The sequence below is a fragment of the Astatotilapia calliptera genome, chromosome 20 (assembly GCF_900246225.1).
Source record: "Astatotilapia calliptera chromosome 20, fAstCal1.2, whole genome shotgun sequence".
In the NCBI taxonomy this organism is placed as follows: domain Eukaryota; kingdom Metazoa; phylum Chordata; class Actinopteri; order Cichliformes; family Cichlidae; genus Astatotilapia; species Astatotilapia calliptera.
The window spans coordinates 28,567,791-28,584,428 of NC_039321.1; the positions used below are offsets into that span (position 1 = coordinate 28,567,791).

General features: G+C 43.1%; 1 protein-coding gene across 5 annotated transcripts in view; it reads left to right on the forward strand.

The window, feature by feature from the left end:
- l1cama (L1 cell adhesion molecule, paralog a) overlaps positions 1-16,638 on the forward strand; it is a 41,390-nt gene that overhangs the window by 2,999 nt on the left and 21,753 nt on the right. The window contains exon 1 of one of the 5 annotated variants that reach the window (XM_026153959.1): positions 3,656-4,016. The exons of the other annotated variants lie outside the window; for them this stretch is intronic. The gene's annotated coding sequence lies outside the window, so the exon portion shown is untranslated. Of the gene's footprint in view, positions 1-3,655; positions 4,017-16,638 lie in introns of those variants that run through there. 5 annotated transcript variants of the gene reach the window in all.

A 16,638-nucleotide genomic window follows, 5' to 3' on the forward strand; every position in this document is an offset into this window, starting at 1 on the left:
CAACAATAACACTTTCAAGTCTGAGTTTCTTTTTATCCTCTTTTGAGAATAGCGGTTGTAAAGTTACAAACTCACAACTGCAGATTCAAAGGCTTGTGGTGAAAGGCTCCCTTGAGTTATCTTCTAGTGTGTGTGTGTGTGTGTGTCTTTTCGATGCTGTGTGTGTGCGCGCGTGCACTGTTCAGCATCAGGATCCTGTTCCTTCAGGATGCTGTCAAGATGGAGAGTGAGCCCCCCCTTCCCCTTCCACCAGCTGCAGCTCGGAGGCTGTTTGATTTAGACTGTGCAGATGGGAGTCGACCCACTGGGTGTCAAGTAGAGGATCGTGTCGACATGCTGTCAGGGTTTGGTGGGGAATACATTGTGGTGATTTAGGGAGCCAAGGGTCAGATAGATTGACAGGCCAGCAGGGGTAAATTATTATGGAAAAGTGAGGAGGAGGAAATGAAGCGAGCAAAGGGGAGAGGGAATTTTGCAAAGGTAAGGTGAGGCAGAGGGGGGGCGAAACCATAAAGATGTGAAGGACTGATTTAAAAGGCAGGAGGATGGGAGGAGATGGGATAAATATGAAAGTTGTACTGGAAAGTAGAGAAGAGGCGTTGTGATCTAAAATCACAGTTCCCGCTCTTCAAACCTTTAAACATGGCTAATCCCTTGGACGGCGTGACCGTCTGTAGAGTCGGGGGAATTCCCAATGGGACGGCTCCCATTCACCTCTCCTTTGGGCCGCCTGGGTGGGGAAAAATGACTTTTTCAAGAGAAAATTACATTTTCTTCACAATGCCCATTCTACCATCTACCATCGCAGTAGATCAGATGGGATTTACCATCTGAAGGAGTTACCCCCTCCCAAATATTCAAATCCGTTGGTGATTATGGAGAACAGGAAGAGGCCGAGAGGAGCTGAAAAGGCTAGGCTCAAAAAAAGAAGGGAGTTGGAGGAAGCTGTCAAATGTGCTGAGTTAACCTGTTTACCACAGGATAGATCCCAGATGCAGCCTGTAAGCAGACAGCCTGCATAGACTATAAGGCTAGCACAATTGATATAAAACCAATTCATATAATAGAGGTGACTAGCCTAGTTTATTTCGTAGAGCCCAATAGGTACACGATGAATCACAGATGTCCTACCGTTATAAGAAGAACATAAATGGTTCCAGGATGATCTGTGTAACATTGAATTACTGCTTTTAATTTAATGTTTTTGTAGCATCAGAGCAGCAGATAAGCCCATCAGACACTGTTGAACCTGATAAGCTTGGACAGAGGGGACAGGTAGAGAATAGTCTTAACAGAGTTAAGTCATTTAAATTAAGTTATTCATGTCTAGTGTAAAATATAACACGCGGAGAATGGACGAGATAGACTCTATATCCTATCAAGACTGAATATATCAGCATGATGGTAGCTAGCCTAATTCATTTTAGCCTGTCAAGTCAAATAGTCTAAATTGTGCATCACAAATATTAATTATAAACTATTATGATATGTAATATATAATTGTAAAAAAAGAAACAACCCCAGAATAAATTCCTCCCCTGTGGAAAAAAGCCCCCACTTCATGTTGCTGCCTTTGAATGTCTTGTTTTTTCTCCTTCCTCCAGTCTTTCATGTCGTATCAGTATTCATACAATGATCAGACAAAACCGCATCAGGATCTTAATCAAAGTAATGGCTGAGGCTCCGATTAGCCTTCCCAGAAAAAGACTCAGACAAAGACTCATAAATCCACCCCTATTATACAATTGAACCTGTGACGGAGACCAAGGCCCAAATAGAGGCGTCATGTATGGAAACAAATTTAATTTGGCAGAGTGAATTACTTTATCACTTTAATATAGCTTTAGAAGTGATGGTATGGGCGAGGAGAAATGGCAGTATTCCCCTGGGTAACAAATATGATATTGGCAGTTAAAATTGCAAAACTGAAACCCAGGAGAGAAATTAATTACTGACAAACCAATAACCCAGCTGGAGGCCCAAGATATTGTGGAAAGAAACTCTTTAAATAAGATAATTAAAAATAAAAAAAATCGTTATCGCTCTATCATTACGTTGCAAATCGTTCTAATCCTGTGACTTAAATTTTTTACTCGATGTGTCTTGAAATGAAAAGATGTAAATCACACAGAATCATACTGAAAAGCTGCAAAGCAATAAAGCTGCACACTGAATATGAATTAGGGGAGATATGAAACTCTGTCTGTCCTCCCGGATGCTCTCCTCATCCTTTTTCTGTCTCTTGCAAAATTATCTCTTTGTCTCAGCAACATAGAGAATTCCCCTCAGCGTCACTCCTTGTGGACCACAGTCAGCTCTATGAAAGAGGCTTTATTGTCCACCTCAGTAGCTATAATTAGACTAAATTGACCCTCTGTCCAGTGTATTTCCCCACTGCATGTATCTGTCTCTATGAAGTCTTCTGTTTAATGTCGAAGATGCTCCTCTGCCTAATTGTGTGCATCAGTCACAATTCACAGTGACCAGATGAAGGAATTAATTATTCATCAAATACCAGTGTTGGAATATTATTTTTTAATTTGTTAAAGACAATGTAAAGTATCTTTTGATGGATTATTCATTATTCACATTAAAATTTATGTGCTATAGCTTCTAGATAGCTGCGAAATTACGCTACATTAAACTATATGAAAATCACTGATGTTGTTTTATATATACACACATATATATGTGTGTATATATAAAACAACATCAGTGATTTTCATATAGTTTAAAATAGAGAAAAAATAGAAAATAGAGATATTTTCTAAACAAAAAATAGAGATATTTTCTTATTTTCCTTCTGATTCAAGCTGAATACAATTATAATTAAAAATTAGGCATCTTCTAATATTATGTTATTATGACATTAATCTAGCACAAGGCTCAGGTAGCGCATGAATAGCTGGTAGAAACATCTTCTAATTTTTGATTTCTTACTTTGAGTATATTTCAGAGCCTGTACTTTTTTACTTTTTACTTGAGTAAAGTTGAATCAGCACCTCAACTTTTACTGCAGTATTTTTTAACACTAGTATCTGTACTTCTGCTTAAGTACAGAATGTCTGTACTTTTGCCATCTCTGGGTTTTGTAGTCACAGTAGTGGAAGTGGCCGAGTGTTATAGCATCTCACAAACACCCTTCATTTGCATTTCATAAAGAAGTTTTGTAGGCGGGGAGGTATCTCAGCGTGTAGCATCAGCATGTAGCTCTGGACTAACATACCTTCTGAAAAATGCATTTGTAGAGTGAGTTGTCTTTAAAAATGCATTTATAAAATGTACGTCCTCTGGAGGAAAGCATTGTCTTTTTTTTGAAAGCACTGAATTTGATTTTTCCTGACTGATTTTTCTGATTTTCCTGGTTTTTCCTTTTTTGCTGGCTCCACGCTACCAAATTGAGCTCTCATCCGTCTCACGGTTGTGTTAATAAAAGCTAACACATTCGTGTGACGATACTGACAACATCTCCGACCACATTATGATACTTTGGGGACTTCACATATCATCGCCCCATTGTGGCTTTCATTACACTGGCTGTTTATTAAGAAGACACGGCCTCGTTGGTTTACTAATTTATTGATTTGTTGCTAAGAAGCTGGCTGCATTTTTAATGAAATTTGGGTTTGTGATATATCTCAGAACTGTAGGCTACATCTGCACTGTTGCTTTAAGTTACATCATGCAGCTCCTCTGAGATTTTGAGAGGGTTTCTCAATGCTTCTAGAATTTATTCTTCATCTGTACTCCGTGCCTCTCTTCTTGTTTTCCCTTCGGACCGTTCTTCTCAGTGTCCTTGGCATAACTTTCATGCCAGCTCATTTGTTTCCCATCATAACTGGATACACTTTTAAACAGTTTAGACAGACAGGCAACATTTTACTTGTACAAATGTATCTTTTGCACAGTTAGTATTTCATAGACGTGGCTGAATGTTTGAAATGATGGGGAGCCCGTTTGCCACACGACATGCATAATCTGGAGCACAGACAATCCGCTTTTCTTCAGACATTAAGGTAAGTGTGCTGGATGCCGTCCAGTGACGGAGTCGCACTCTCCATTTTCTCACATTTGAAATACAGTGTGCTTTGAGTGTTTTGAATCCCTCTGAAGGCTTATTTATTTGGAGTGTTGACATTTAAGTGTATTGATTTGCTTTCACTTGCCTCATTCTCGCGGTACTCCTACACCTCATTTGAATGAGCCATAACTGAAATAGATGGGGCATGAAGCGCAAGCATGAGGACAAACTTGCACTGAAACGGCATCTTCAAGTACTTCCGGCGATGCAAGTATCAGACTGTCTGTATCTGTGATGGAAAATGTTGGTAAAAACCAACATTGCTTATGTCTGCACGAGAGCAGTTAATCATGATGTACTTGCAAAAATAACATGTGAGACAGGAAAAGTGTGGTTGAAAAAGAAACCAACAGTGACACTAACTGAAAACATGATGCAGTGGTGGGAAAGGTTGAGATGAGATAAGAAGTAATAAGGATACGATCATACAGTTCTGGCACGTCTGCACATTGAAGTACTCGTAAACACTGTGTAACTCAGGATGCGACTCCCACTCCTCGCTTCAAGTAAAACTTGTTGAAAATGCGATTCTGTGACTCTGTGGTCATCGCTTAAATGTTTGATAAAATTGCTCCCAACAATCTGTCTTCTCTTCATGTCTCAGTGATGTTGTGACTCTACTTTCTTGGAGGCGTTTTATCTGCTGTGTCAGGCATGATATATTCATTAGGGTTGGATTACAGAGAGTGGGAAAGGATCAGGTTTTGAGTGGGTTGTAATCCCCATACACAGGCCTAATTTAATCTTACCTACTGTGCCATCCTATTACACACTACACCCACCGCATGTATTCAAGTGCTGGCCGGAGGGGAGCAGATGGGGGGCATACAGGGTTAAAACAGGGTAACGTCAGACAAAAGAGTGTGAGACAACGAGGACGGATCGTAAGAAAAGACCTACGGAGAAGGAAAATTGATTATGAACAGCAGGAGAAAAAAAATCAAATGCAGAGGAGAAAAAACGCCGAAAACATCAAAGAGAAAAGAATTATCTGGTAGATGAGATTTGGTGAAAGGTGTCCAACTATAATGGTTGCTGGTTTCTTTCCTGCATGAGCAGGCAGAAGACATTTCTTACAAAAACTGTTTATCTGCGAGATTTCATTTTTATGTAATTAAAGACTTTAAATATCCCTCCCGCTATAAGACTGCAAATCCATCACACTGTGCTAGAAATTATTCATTGCATTTATTAGAAATTCTAAACAGGGATGTCTAAAGAGTTAGTGAAGGAAACTGCTTAGGCATATTTTGTTTGGCAACTTCTCCTATCTGCCTTCTGCCCAGTGTATCCAGGGATGCTTCGCCACCTCATTATATTTATTTGGCCAAATTGCAAAATAATTTGCATGCCACAGAGACTTTACACAGCGACGAGAGAGGGTTTATATAATGTAACCTAACTTCTGTTGTTTTTGCTACCATTTCTGACCTACATCCCTCTCATCATCCATCCGTATCTGCTCTTAGCCAGAATAAAATAGGCCACGCTTCCCTGCTACACAATCCACACACTATCTACCTGAAAAGGATCCTGTATGTGAAACTGTTCTTCTTATTCCCCCCTCTTTGTTTTTAAAATCAGGTTGGTGTTGCAGTCGTTTCAGTCTGCTCTCTGAATTGATTAGGGGTAATTGGGCAGAGCACTACAGAGAGCCTCTCACAAGCCCAAGTTGCAATAACTCAACTCTATATTTTGCTTTAAAACTGTCTGTTTACATCAGCCACTGTGCTCTTCCTGCTGAGCAGTGTTTGTGGCCAAACTCACAGGGCGCACTTGGTGCAGCTATTTTGTAAACCATTTGTTTAAATCTTTACTGAAGAGAGGATTTACTTGTGTAGCAGGACGCCGTGAGGATTGTTAATGTTAGGAAAAGATGAAAGGGACAGTCCCCAAGAGAAAACGCAGGAGCAACAAGAAGAAAACAACACAGCTTTATTCAGGGGGGCGCGTGCCACATGCAGGGAGATGAAGAGGGAACGGATGCGGAGCATAAACAAACCGCATGGAGATGGATAAAGAAACTGGAGAGAATAGACCGAGGGTCCGGACATTGTTAATGAGCTTAACGAGGTAATTACACGCAAACGCAGAGACCTCATCCTCCAGGCACTCACGCAGGTTGGGAGGGGAAAGGGGAAGCAGGTGAGAGAGCTGGCAGAGAAAGAGAAGACCTTTGTTATCAGTCACCTTTTAATCGTTTTGATTGAACAATTAAAGTTTGATCCTGCTCAGGGCGTGCGTAGGAACTGCGAGAATGTGGAGGTTGAGATGGAAAGGCGCTGAGAGAAGATAAAGAGGAAAAGACACAGGGAGCAGAGGGAGATGGGAGGGTAAAGGACAGAGAGCCCGCAGCGATTAAAATGTCACCGCGAGCAGAGGCAGATGCACACCTGTCAAGCACAAATTCGCCTGCACACCTGCAGACTGAACAGACAGCATGCGCTCTCTGCTGGAATGACTTTAATTCCCAGTATGCATCTTCCACCTTCATATGTCTCTCTAGATGTTTTTCGATGCTAGTCCCCCTCCATAATCCTACGTGTCTTTTTGTTTCTCCAGACAGTTTATGTTTTATTTATGTATGCAGCGAACGCTGTTTTGACCAGTCTGTGGTTCAGAAGGGGGACAAATAAGCCAACAATAAAACGTTCGTGACAGGGCTGTTACCAGCTTTGCAGCCATCACACACGCGTCGCTTCCTGTGCTTCGACCCCTCGGCCTGCCTGCGGGGCCCGTCCGCCTCCACAAGTGTCAGGACAGCTGGTTTGTCCTTTCAGTTTCAATAAAGGAAAGATGTCTCAGAGTTATTTGAGACATGTTGTCATGCAAAACCTGTGTTTGTCTGGCTAGTTGTAGCAGGCGGGAGTTGCTGACGTGTGTTGTGGGTGTCCTATATAGAAACCAGCAGAATCAGCGGGTTTTAATCCGTACTATCATGGGGTGAAGATGAATTAGATATCTGCCACTGTTGCAGGGGATTTAGCGTACCAGAGCGTTACCCCGGGTCTTTTTCTCTATGAGAAAACATGTATCGTTATGCTCTGCATGCTTAGATCAACAGTTGGTATGCGTGCACATATAGACGTGCATTGTCAGAACATGTTCCTCAATGAACATAGCATCTTGTTGTTTAGCTGCAGGCGAAGGTTGCTAGAGTGTTCGGTGCTTCCCTGTGGCCTTTCTCTCTCGCTGTTTTCCTCTCCTGCTCTCATTGGAATTGGAGACAAACTCTTTCTGTCACCTTTCATAACTGAAGCAAAATGGGAAGGAAAGAGATATGAGAGACTATTTTAGGGACAAGGCCAAGGCTGGGGCCTTTTTGTTTATGGGGCAATACCCCAAGTGGATAGGGAAAAGAAAAGTGATGTGATGCAGGAGCAATGAAGCAAGGAAGATAGGAGCTGCAAAAGAGATGAAACAGCATCCTCACTTCTTTCTTTTTGTATTTATTTATTTTTGCTTATTCACTCTGTCTGCCTCCTGGAATAGATGATATAAAGCCAGATATGCTTGTCACTCCCTTTAAATGTCTGATGGGAGATGACGCAAACAGGCTGATGCGCACACAGCCGAGACAGAACAGGTTGTCTGTTTACCCTCTTTCATATTGCGCCTCGCTGAAAATTGATGCACGCGCCGCAAAATGTCACGTCCTTGATCTCTTTGCACCACTACACACTGGTGCGTGGAGGGGCTGGAGCTGTGCAGAGACGCGGGGAGGGGGATTTACAGAGGGGTCTGCAGAGGAAACAGGGCTGTGCGCCTCAGATAACACTGCAGCCTTTGATGGAGCCTGGCCCTTCTCTGTTGGAGAGCGCAAGCTGCTCCGCCTCAGATACATCCCCACCTTGGACTCCGCTGGTAATGATTGGATTTAGTTACAGAACAGAAATGGTTTTCTGATGATAATGATAACAGATGCGAAGGGAGTTAGTCAGCCACTTAGGGTCGAGGGACCGTATCGATGCTGTGCCAGCCTGCAGATTTCCCCTTAGACTCCCCTGCCTCTCGCAGGCTTGATAGAAGCTGATGGTGGAGGTTGATAGAACGCTACCTGTAATTGCATTGTGTATGATCCTAGAAGGGTGGCTGTAATGAAGATGTAGTGCAGGATAGCTGCATTCCACAAAGCAGCAGAAGCTTGGTAGGGGGTCTGGGGGAGTTTAGAGAGAGAAAAGGCGTGGTTTTCTACTTATAGCACGAAGCAATCAACAGGGAGCAGGGAACTGACAATAGAAGGGTAAGAGAGACAGGAGTGGAATTAAAAGACTTAAAAGTTGACAGCCGGGAATGATGAACTCTTTCAAGTGTTGGTAGCATGTAGACAAAACGAGAGAACTGGAGAAAGACGGGAGATCGGGGAAAGCGCAAGTGAAGGCGACACGCAGGAGACAGAAGATGAAGGTAGCGAGTATAAAAGTGCACATCTATGACGAAGGAGACAGGGGATGGGGGGGATGGGGTGAGGAGGATGAACATGTGGGAGGGGGCAGGGAGAGAAATATTTGCACTGTGCCAGTGAGCTGGAGTCAAGAGGTTGTCATGGTGATAGTGAGGTGAGAAAGGAAAAGGGAGGCAGGGGTATTGACACCTACACACACACACACTGAGAGACACACACATATAAAAGCTCATACACACAAACTACAGCAAATAAAATTCGTCTTTCACAAGAATACTGACCTGTCACATCTCAGGTAAACAGACTTTTTCACGGGGACGCACACAGAGTGGGTGTGCACGACTAAGCTGAGGTCATGTATGAAGCCTGGTAGTCATATTACTATGCAAACTCTGTTTCCCAGATCGCTTTGCTTTCTTTTATCCTCAATCAATCCCATTTGAATGGCATGCAAATCCTTTGAAACTGACTTTAGCGTTGCCTTTAGTCTGCTGCTGCATGCACCTGCCTGTGTGTCGGTGTGTGTATCTGAGCCTTTCTGTGTGCGCAACAAGCAGCTCTAGTCGGGCATGTTTGTCTGAGCCTGTGCACATACTTACATAATAACCATCTGTAGTTTCATATAAATATTAAAAACGATAAACCTACAGAGGCAGCAGAAGGAAATGTCAAAATTTGAGGATTTTTTTGGGTGTTTAAGAGAGTCGTTTTTACAGTCTGGAACCCTGTAAACATAACAGCTTGCTACGATTACGTCACAGTTCTTTCTCCTCCTAAATAAAATCAGCTTCACGTTAACTGTTAGGAATTCATCAGACTCGGCTGAAACCATCTTCAGTCCTTATTGACTAAACCAAACGAGTGACTTGCCTTGGTAGTGTGGGGAAAAGGTTGGGTGTGTAAAAGGAAAAAAAAAGCAAGCACAGCAGGAAGAAAAAACATTTCCATATTGAACAACAAACAAATCAATACCACTGCTCGTTGGTAATGCTGGCTCTTATATGAAATATGCTTTTAGTTGTGCACTGAGTGCTGGGAGGCAGTGCTACCTCAAAAAAAGTGCACTGCAGCTGATGACTCGATAATCATTTTTTAAACTGTTTGAAGTTTTACAAAAACCTAAAAAATACTGCAAACATGATCCTTTCTTTAACCCTGTTCTTCCTCCTTATCACAGCCACTTTTATTTTCCCACTTTGTTTCCACTCCATAGATATTTACTAGCTGTTTAGGGATGTTATCTCCGCTCTTGTCCCTAGAAGACCTTCTATTTGATTAAATGAGTAGCACTTAAAATGAGTGCAACTTTTAACAAAGTTAATGGGTTTGTCGAGAAGCTTTTTGTGTAACCTGGTATTTTAAACATGTCAATCAGTGGATCTTCCAAGCTGTTTCGGTAACTCTGCATCTCCTCTACTTCTATTACTGCAGCTAGTTTAGTTTGTGTTATATATTTTTTTATTTTTTTTGCAGGGTTTCTCTTGTTTGCTTTGTTTTAGCAATGAAGTGATGAGTAGGAACATTTTGTGTGTGGGTTGTGTATGTTTTCATTCATGTGATTCCTGTAATTTCCTGTGCGATTCCTTCATGTCTCTACAAGCCCAGTGTAACGCTAGAAACAAAATCCATCCTCTTTCACACAGTCGTTCGGCCACTGGGGCTCTTCCATGCAAACGTGTTAGCAAAGCACTATGTGTGACCTTGCCCTGCCAGCAGCTCATTTCCCTGAAGTGGTGGAAAAAAACGGATTACATCCAACGTAAGGAGACCTTGACAAATGCGTCTGGCAAAGACTGAAGTCTTGGCATAAAGCATTCTGCAGAGAAGCCCACGGGCAAATCTATCTACTAGAAATTCAAGTTAAATAAAAAGAAAAATACCTGCAAAACCTGGAAAATGGAGACACAGAAACAACTCTCAGATTTGTTTGGTATGAATTTCACTCAGGTACGGGGCTCTCTGCTATCTATCCTGTTATGATGGGGGCAGTAGGCGACATAAACACCCCGCCCATCTCTTCAGGTTATGGCATGCTGCTTTTCCCTATGGATGTGGCCACGTGTTCTTGTGTGTCACACAAGTGGCTGGCAGCTGAGTCCTGCAGCGCTATATAGGCCACTTATCACCTACCCGAGGGACCACACCCTTTTCTCTGTCAGATGAATGACTGAATGCACAGCACTTCTTTAGAAATCACTACCTGCAGCACACAGCAGGCCTCCCTCCACCTGCTCTCTGCACTGATGCAACCCACACATATGCAGACATATGCTCCTATTCACACCTGAGGCTCATGTGATAACTAAAGCACTACAGCCTTCCCTTTTTATTTTTACAGCTTTCACTGCATTTATGGATGGCTGATTCAATAACAACACGACCTATATGGAAAAGTTATCACAGAGTCAATGTTTTGTGCCCATCTAAATAAAATGGTTTAGCTTTTCAAGCATCATATACAATGCTTCAGTGCCTGGTTTCCTGCTGGCCCCCTTTTTTTGTTGCTGTAGCGTGTTTGTGATCTGCAGCTAAGCTGCTGCGTTTGGCTTCGAGGCTAACAGTGACAGATATACTAATGTTAGCTCCTTTTCACAGCCCAGCCTATCTCCAGTTTGATCCCCAAAGGCTTTACTAACAAACAAACAAACATAAAATTTCCTTTTCCCCTATCTGAGCTGGTATTTTTATTCATTTATTTATTTTTATCTCTAAGGGATGAATACCTGCATACAAACACAATTACTCAAGTATCCCCCCTGAATCTCAGTTCCCAAACAGAATATGTCCTCACAGGGGAACAAAAAGTGTCAGTGAAGGTCAAAATGCATGTCAAAATAAAACTAAAAAGAAGCAAGTTATTCACTCTGGGGGATGAGGAGAGGGAGGAAGAGGCTGACTGTCAGAGATAAAAAACAAACAAACAAACAAACAAAAGAATGCAAGGAGTGTAGGATGGAGCAGGAGACGTGAGAGGGGAAAGAGAGAAGGTCACTCGTAATAGCTCTTCCACATAATTTCATAATGCCATGATTGCCCCTATTTACTCTGGCTAACACCATTAACTCTCTGCTGTATGGACACTAAACCATTATGGCACAAGAAATAGCTTCACAAGCTGTATACGATCACCACTGGATGCTCCTACAATACAGTTTACACAACAGTGTGCCTATAAGATATATGATGTGCATAAGCGTGGAATTATTCGTAGTGTGCTGCAGAACCATTGTGTGTTTTATCTTACCTAAGAGGAAGTGTGGTGTGTGTGTAGGAGGGGTGGGGGGTATCTGGATGCAACACATCTTATATCTTCAGCGTGACACTGAGGGTGTGTCTGTAATTAGCGGCGTTTGTGCTGCAGGCACAGACTCTGACTGATGCTGTTGCTAATGAGGCAAATGACGCCCACGAGCAGAAGTTCAGCAGCAGTAAGGGTTTATATTTGAGTATGTGTGAGTACGAAGTCACAGCGTGTGTGTGAGTGTTTGCTTGCACATACAGAGTGCACAGCAGGCCTTAGTGTACAGAAAAGATTTGATTTGCTTCCTTCGCATTATCTGTGTGTGTTTGTTTGTTTTTTAAGATTGGGTTTTCTGTTTTCTTGTAATGTTATTATGTTTAATTTGCAGGTGAAATTAAAGGAAATGGGAAGTGATTTTCATTGACCACATGTTGAACCTGTTTTACTCCCTCATGTTTTTAGCTATCCAGTCACAAAAACATCTCCATTCAATTCACCCACCCCCCCTTTGAACATACATACACTTTCATTTCCCACAACCAGCTGACTGACAGGCAAGACAAGTAAATTGTCTTATCAGTTTTGTACTTAAGTGCGCAGCAACTAGCATGCCAGAGTCAAAGGCAGGTCTCCATCTGCTAGACTGGCTCCATTAGCTGATAAGAGCGATTAGCTGACCTGCTGACACACAGACTGATCTTCACTGATACACGCAGCAACAGAGACGGGCTTATGTGCACCTAAACACATGCACCCCCCCCAACGCACACACCGGGAATCTGATACACTATTACAGGGGGTAACACCCCTATGTTGATCATTAAAGAGCTTTTACTGGTCCGGGTTCCCATAACTAGATCTCTCTTCCTTTAATGTCATTTAGGATTCACCTTTCTTTAAGAAAAGAAATCTCTGCAACCTATTTCTTTCTCTCTTCGCCTTCATTCACGATGAATTTTTAATTTTTCAGACTTTTTTGTTCTCAACTTTGTTGTTAGCTCCACCCATCTGGTCTCCCGTCGCTGCTGCCCTTCTTTTCCCTTTCTCCTGCCTGCATCCCTTCTTCCCTCCATCCACCTCTCCTGCCTCTCTCCGGACCCGACGGATATCTTAATGAGTCCACTCCCTTCTCCTTGAATTATTCACCACTATTTTTTCTCTCTCTTTTCTTTTCTTTTTTTTTTTTGGGGGGGGGGGGGGGGGGGGGGTGTTGTTGCCACCATTGCCATTGTATCTTAAGGGGAAAAACATCAATAAATAAACCGCGCCAGAGGTAGCTTCTTCTGCAGTCTTGGTAATACGCTGAATAACTGTGAAATAAAGAGAGAGAGAGTGAGAATAGAGAGGTGAGGAGCACTCTCAGCACTGCTGTTTTGTAATTTAACTTTCTGTTGTATAAGTTTGTAAATTATTTAGCCTTATAATCCTTGAATTTGCAAGCTATAAATATGTGCAAACAGTGAATATATGAGCACACCCAGTAATCACACTTGTGTGTGTGTGTGCTGAGAGGAAAGTCTGTCAGTTTGCACCACTCAGTGCCTACGTGTGTGTGCATATGTAAGTGATACCGCAAACCCGATAGTGTCCATGTGTGTGAATAACTGAATTTGTATGTACAAGGGGGGATGCAGTGTGGAGACCATGTTGTTATGGCAACCAGGGTAGGGAGGGAGTGGGCGGTTGCCCTCACGGCTCCTCTGACAACCTTTATTTTCTCCTGTGTTGAGCCACTCCAATATTAAACCCTAATGCATGTCAAAACGGAGGGAGGGGGGTGAGGCCTGTAGTGAGGTGGGGTCCTCGAAAACAGGTGCGCGTTTTGGAAAATGATGGCGATGCTGTGCGGTGTGCCTTCTGCCACCACGTTTGACACCAGTGGGAGTAGTAAAGTATGCAACTGCTGAGCTTATGCTAATAGTGGTATTGATAAATTCGCTGTCTGTGTATCGTGATTTCAGATAAGCTGTAGCTCTGCAGCTTTTTCCAGCTACTAAATTTCCATTTGGAGTCGACTGTGGATCATCAGTCTTGAGATATATGTTACTGGGCCTTTCAACGAAGGGTGCTGGCATGATGGCACTGGGAAGAGGCTTTATAGCACAGTGGGAAACCACTGTGCTATAAAGCCTCTTTTCCATTAAAGTTGCAAATATTGAATTAACCAACCACGCTGCCTATTGTCCAAGCTAAAGTGCTACACCAGCAGTTTATTAAAGTGATGGAGTGAAAAGGGGTTCAATGCAGAGAAAAGAGGAGAGAGGAGGAGGGACTCTGAAACGTATTGTGAAAAGCGATCAGAAGGGAATTGAAGAAAGCTTTTAGTGTCGGCTACCAAGAGGCCTGACACTGAAAGAGAGGAGAAGACTGATGAAAAGAAAATGGTGACAGGAAAATAGGTGCTCATCGTTCTTGGACAGTTCCTATTATAAAGGTGGGCTCTTAAGTAGAAATGCTTTTGCAAAATGCGAGAAAGTCTTATGAGAAAGGCAATCTTCCCAGCGGTGAGTGAGTAATGACAAATGACTGAGTTAAAATTGGGGAACAGAGCGGAAACAGGGAGCTGGTATTATTTCACATGATTTGTGGTATTTTTCTGCTGTAGCGACAAAATGGGCCGAAGACTGTTCTCACTGCAACAGGCTCATGCATTAACTATGACCCTGCCAGAGAGAGGAAGAGGGGAGGGTCTGAGGGAGAAAATCAGACAGCCACACCAAAGGCAGCAGGTATGGACGGTCGCTGTCAGTCTGGGACCAAACCAAATGTATGGCAAGGGGAGTAGATGAATTATGAATTTGGGTGAATTTAGGGCAAATTGTGCCGACAGGAAGAAGAAATCTATGAATAATTCACTCTGTAGGACGCCTGATCATCTACCCCCCACTAGCATCACCTTGTTTCACAGACACCCCGCCTCACTCGTACTCATCACTGACCTTTGCAATTTCTCACTGCCCTTCTCCTGTAACGCCTCCAACCATCCGCCCTCTTTCTTTAGGTACTGCTCCCTTTGCTTTTGTCTAAATCACGCCATCTCTCCCCTGTCCCTCTATCCACTTCTCTCTCTTCAAAACAATAAAAAAATCGGATGCTTCTTCAGACAGAAGAACCCTCAGGGAAGAAGAAGGGGTAAAGGGGGGCACGTATTCATTTATTTTTCTCCCCCCTCCTTCCGTCCTGCATCTTCTCCTCCTACACGTCTTCACAGCTGGAGGTAGTTAATATTTAAAAGCAAGGCATGACAGGACACGAGACCTGCACACATGCTTGAACACACCCACACATGTTCACTCGTGAATCCAACAGAGCGGTTGTATCTGATCAAAATGTGCTGCAAACGAAAAAAAATTAAGATAAACGCATATATCTATATTTATGGTGGTTTTCTTCCCGTTAAGGGGAAGGAATACCAGCTATGTTCATTAGGACGAGTGAAATGATGTACTTGTGGCTGACTGGCATAATGGAGATGAGAATATATGTGAAACTCAAGACCTGATTAGACTACTGAGGTTTAATCTTGTGTTATTGCCCCACCTTCTTCAAAAACAAGCGAGCCTATTAAGCACAGGAAGTGCCCGACAACGCCCAACATGTCTGCTTAATGCTAATTAGAACATTTTGCAGAGGAAGGATGGGTGGGATCTTCTCTCTAATGGGTAACAGGGGGTTACACATCACAACAGCGCTGCAGTGGTTAAACTTTACTAATGATGGCAGTACTAACAGCATAATGCAAAATGTTTGAGTTATTTGCATTTTCTAGGCAAAATGCCTCAAAGCAAAGCTTGAATATTTAAAGGAGCTGCTAAATCGACTCGGTCGACTCGGCTTGTTTGATACACGACCTGTTGGTGGCTAATTTTCAGCAACGTTGTAGCAAAGCAGAAATGACCTTGCCCTCGGATCTCAACACAATGCTGCTCACTCTCCGGTCTCTCTGTGATTGAATGACTTTTGATGGTGCCCGTTGACATCCCAGTGGTGATAATAGTTTTTAAAAGCACTCAAACACCGTGAAGGTTCATCTCAGCCCAGCTGCGAGCAGCCATCCCAGGCATGACCTTTGACCCTGTCAAATGAAGCAGGTAACAGGGATGGGATTGGATCACTGACAGCTGCACAGCAGACGCCCTGAAGAAGTGAAATCAGACATCTGCTTCAATGACAGTCTCTTGCTCCTGTGATAATGGAGCGACCACGAGGCTTCATGCTGTGTACACAGTGTGGAAGCTGTGTGTGTGTATGCGAGTGTGTTAGTGGGGCTGAGTGGGGCTTCAGTCTGGGCGGCATGTTTGGGTGGCAGGGTTGGCCTCGTTACATGGCAACCTCGCAGCCTCAGTCTCATGTGACAGTCATTTCTTCACCATTCCCATCCCATTATAGTGTTCCCCTTTACTGCTCCTCCTCAACAGGACTGGAATATTCCTCTGCAAGCTTTGCCTCCTCCTGACTAAAGCCCACTGGACCATGCCCTTTTATCTTTTTGATATCCTCTGTCAGACCACTCCAAGTGTCTGTCTGTCCTCTTTCCTTTCTGTCGGTCTGGTCATGCATTACAAGCTTCTTTTGTGTGTATCCCTGTGCGTGCGTGTGTGTGCGTGCATGTAGCAAACTCCCTTGGTGAACTGTGATTGGCAGAATGACAAGGTATAGCATGCCTAATCATTAATCAGCGTCTTGCTTTGCTCCACACAGCGCTCCCTTGCCATCTCCTTGAATGCTAGGCAAGCTCCCACTTTAGATTACATTAACACCAGTATTAATACCCTGACTAGTCCTGCTTTATTCATCCCCCTCTAATGGTATTTTGGAGAGGCCGATTTAAGACCGGATCACTGTAATTGGCTCCCTGTTTCCTAAGAACAACAACAACTAAAGAGGCTTTAAGCCGACAGAAGGACTGAA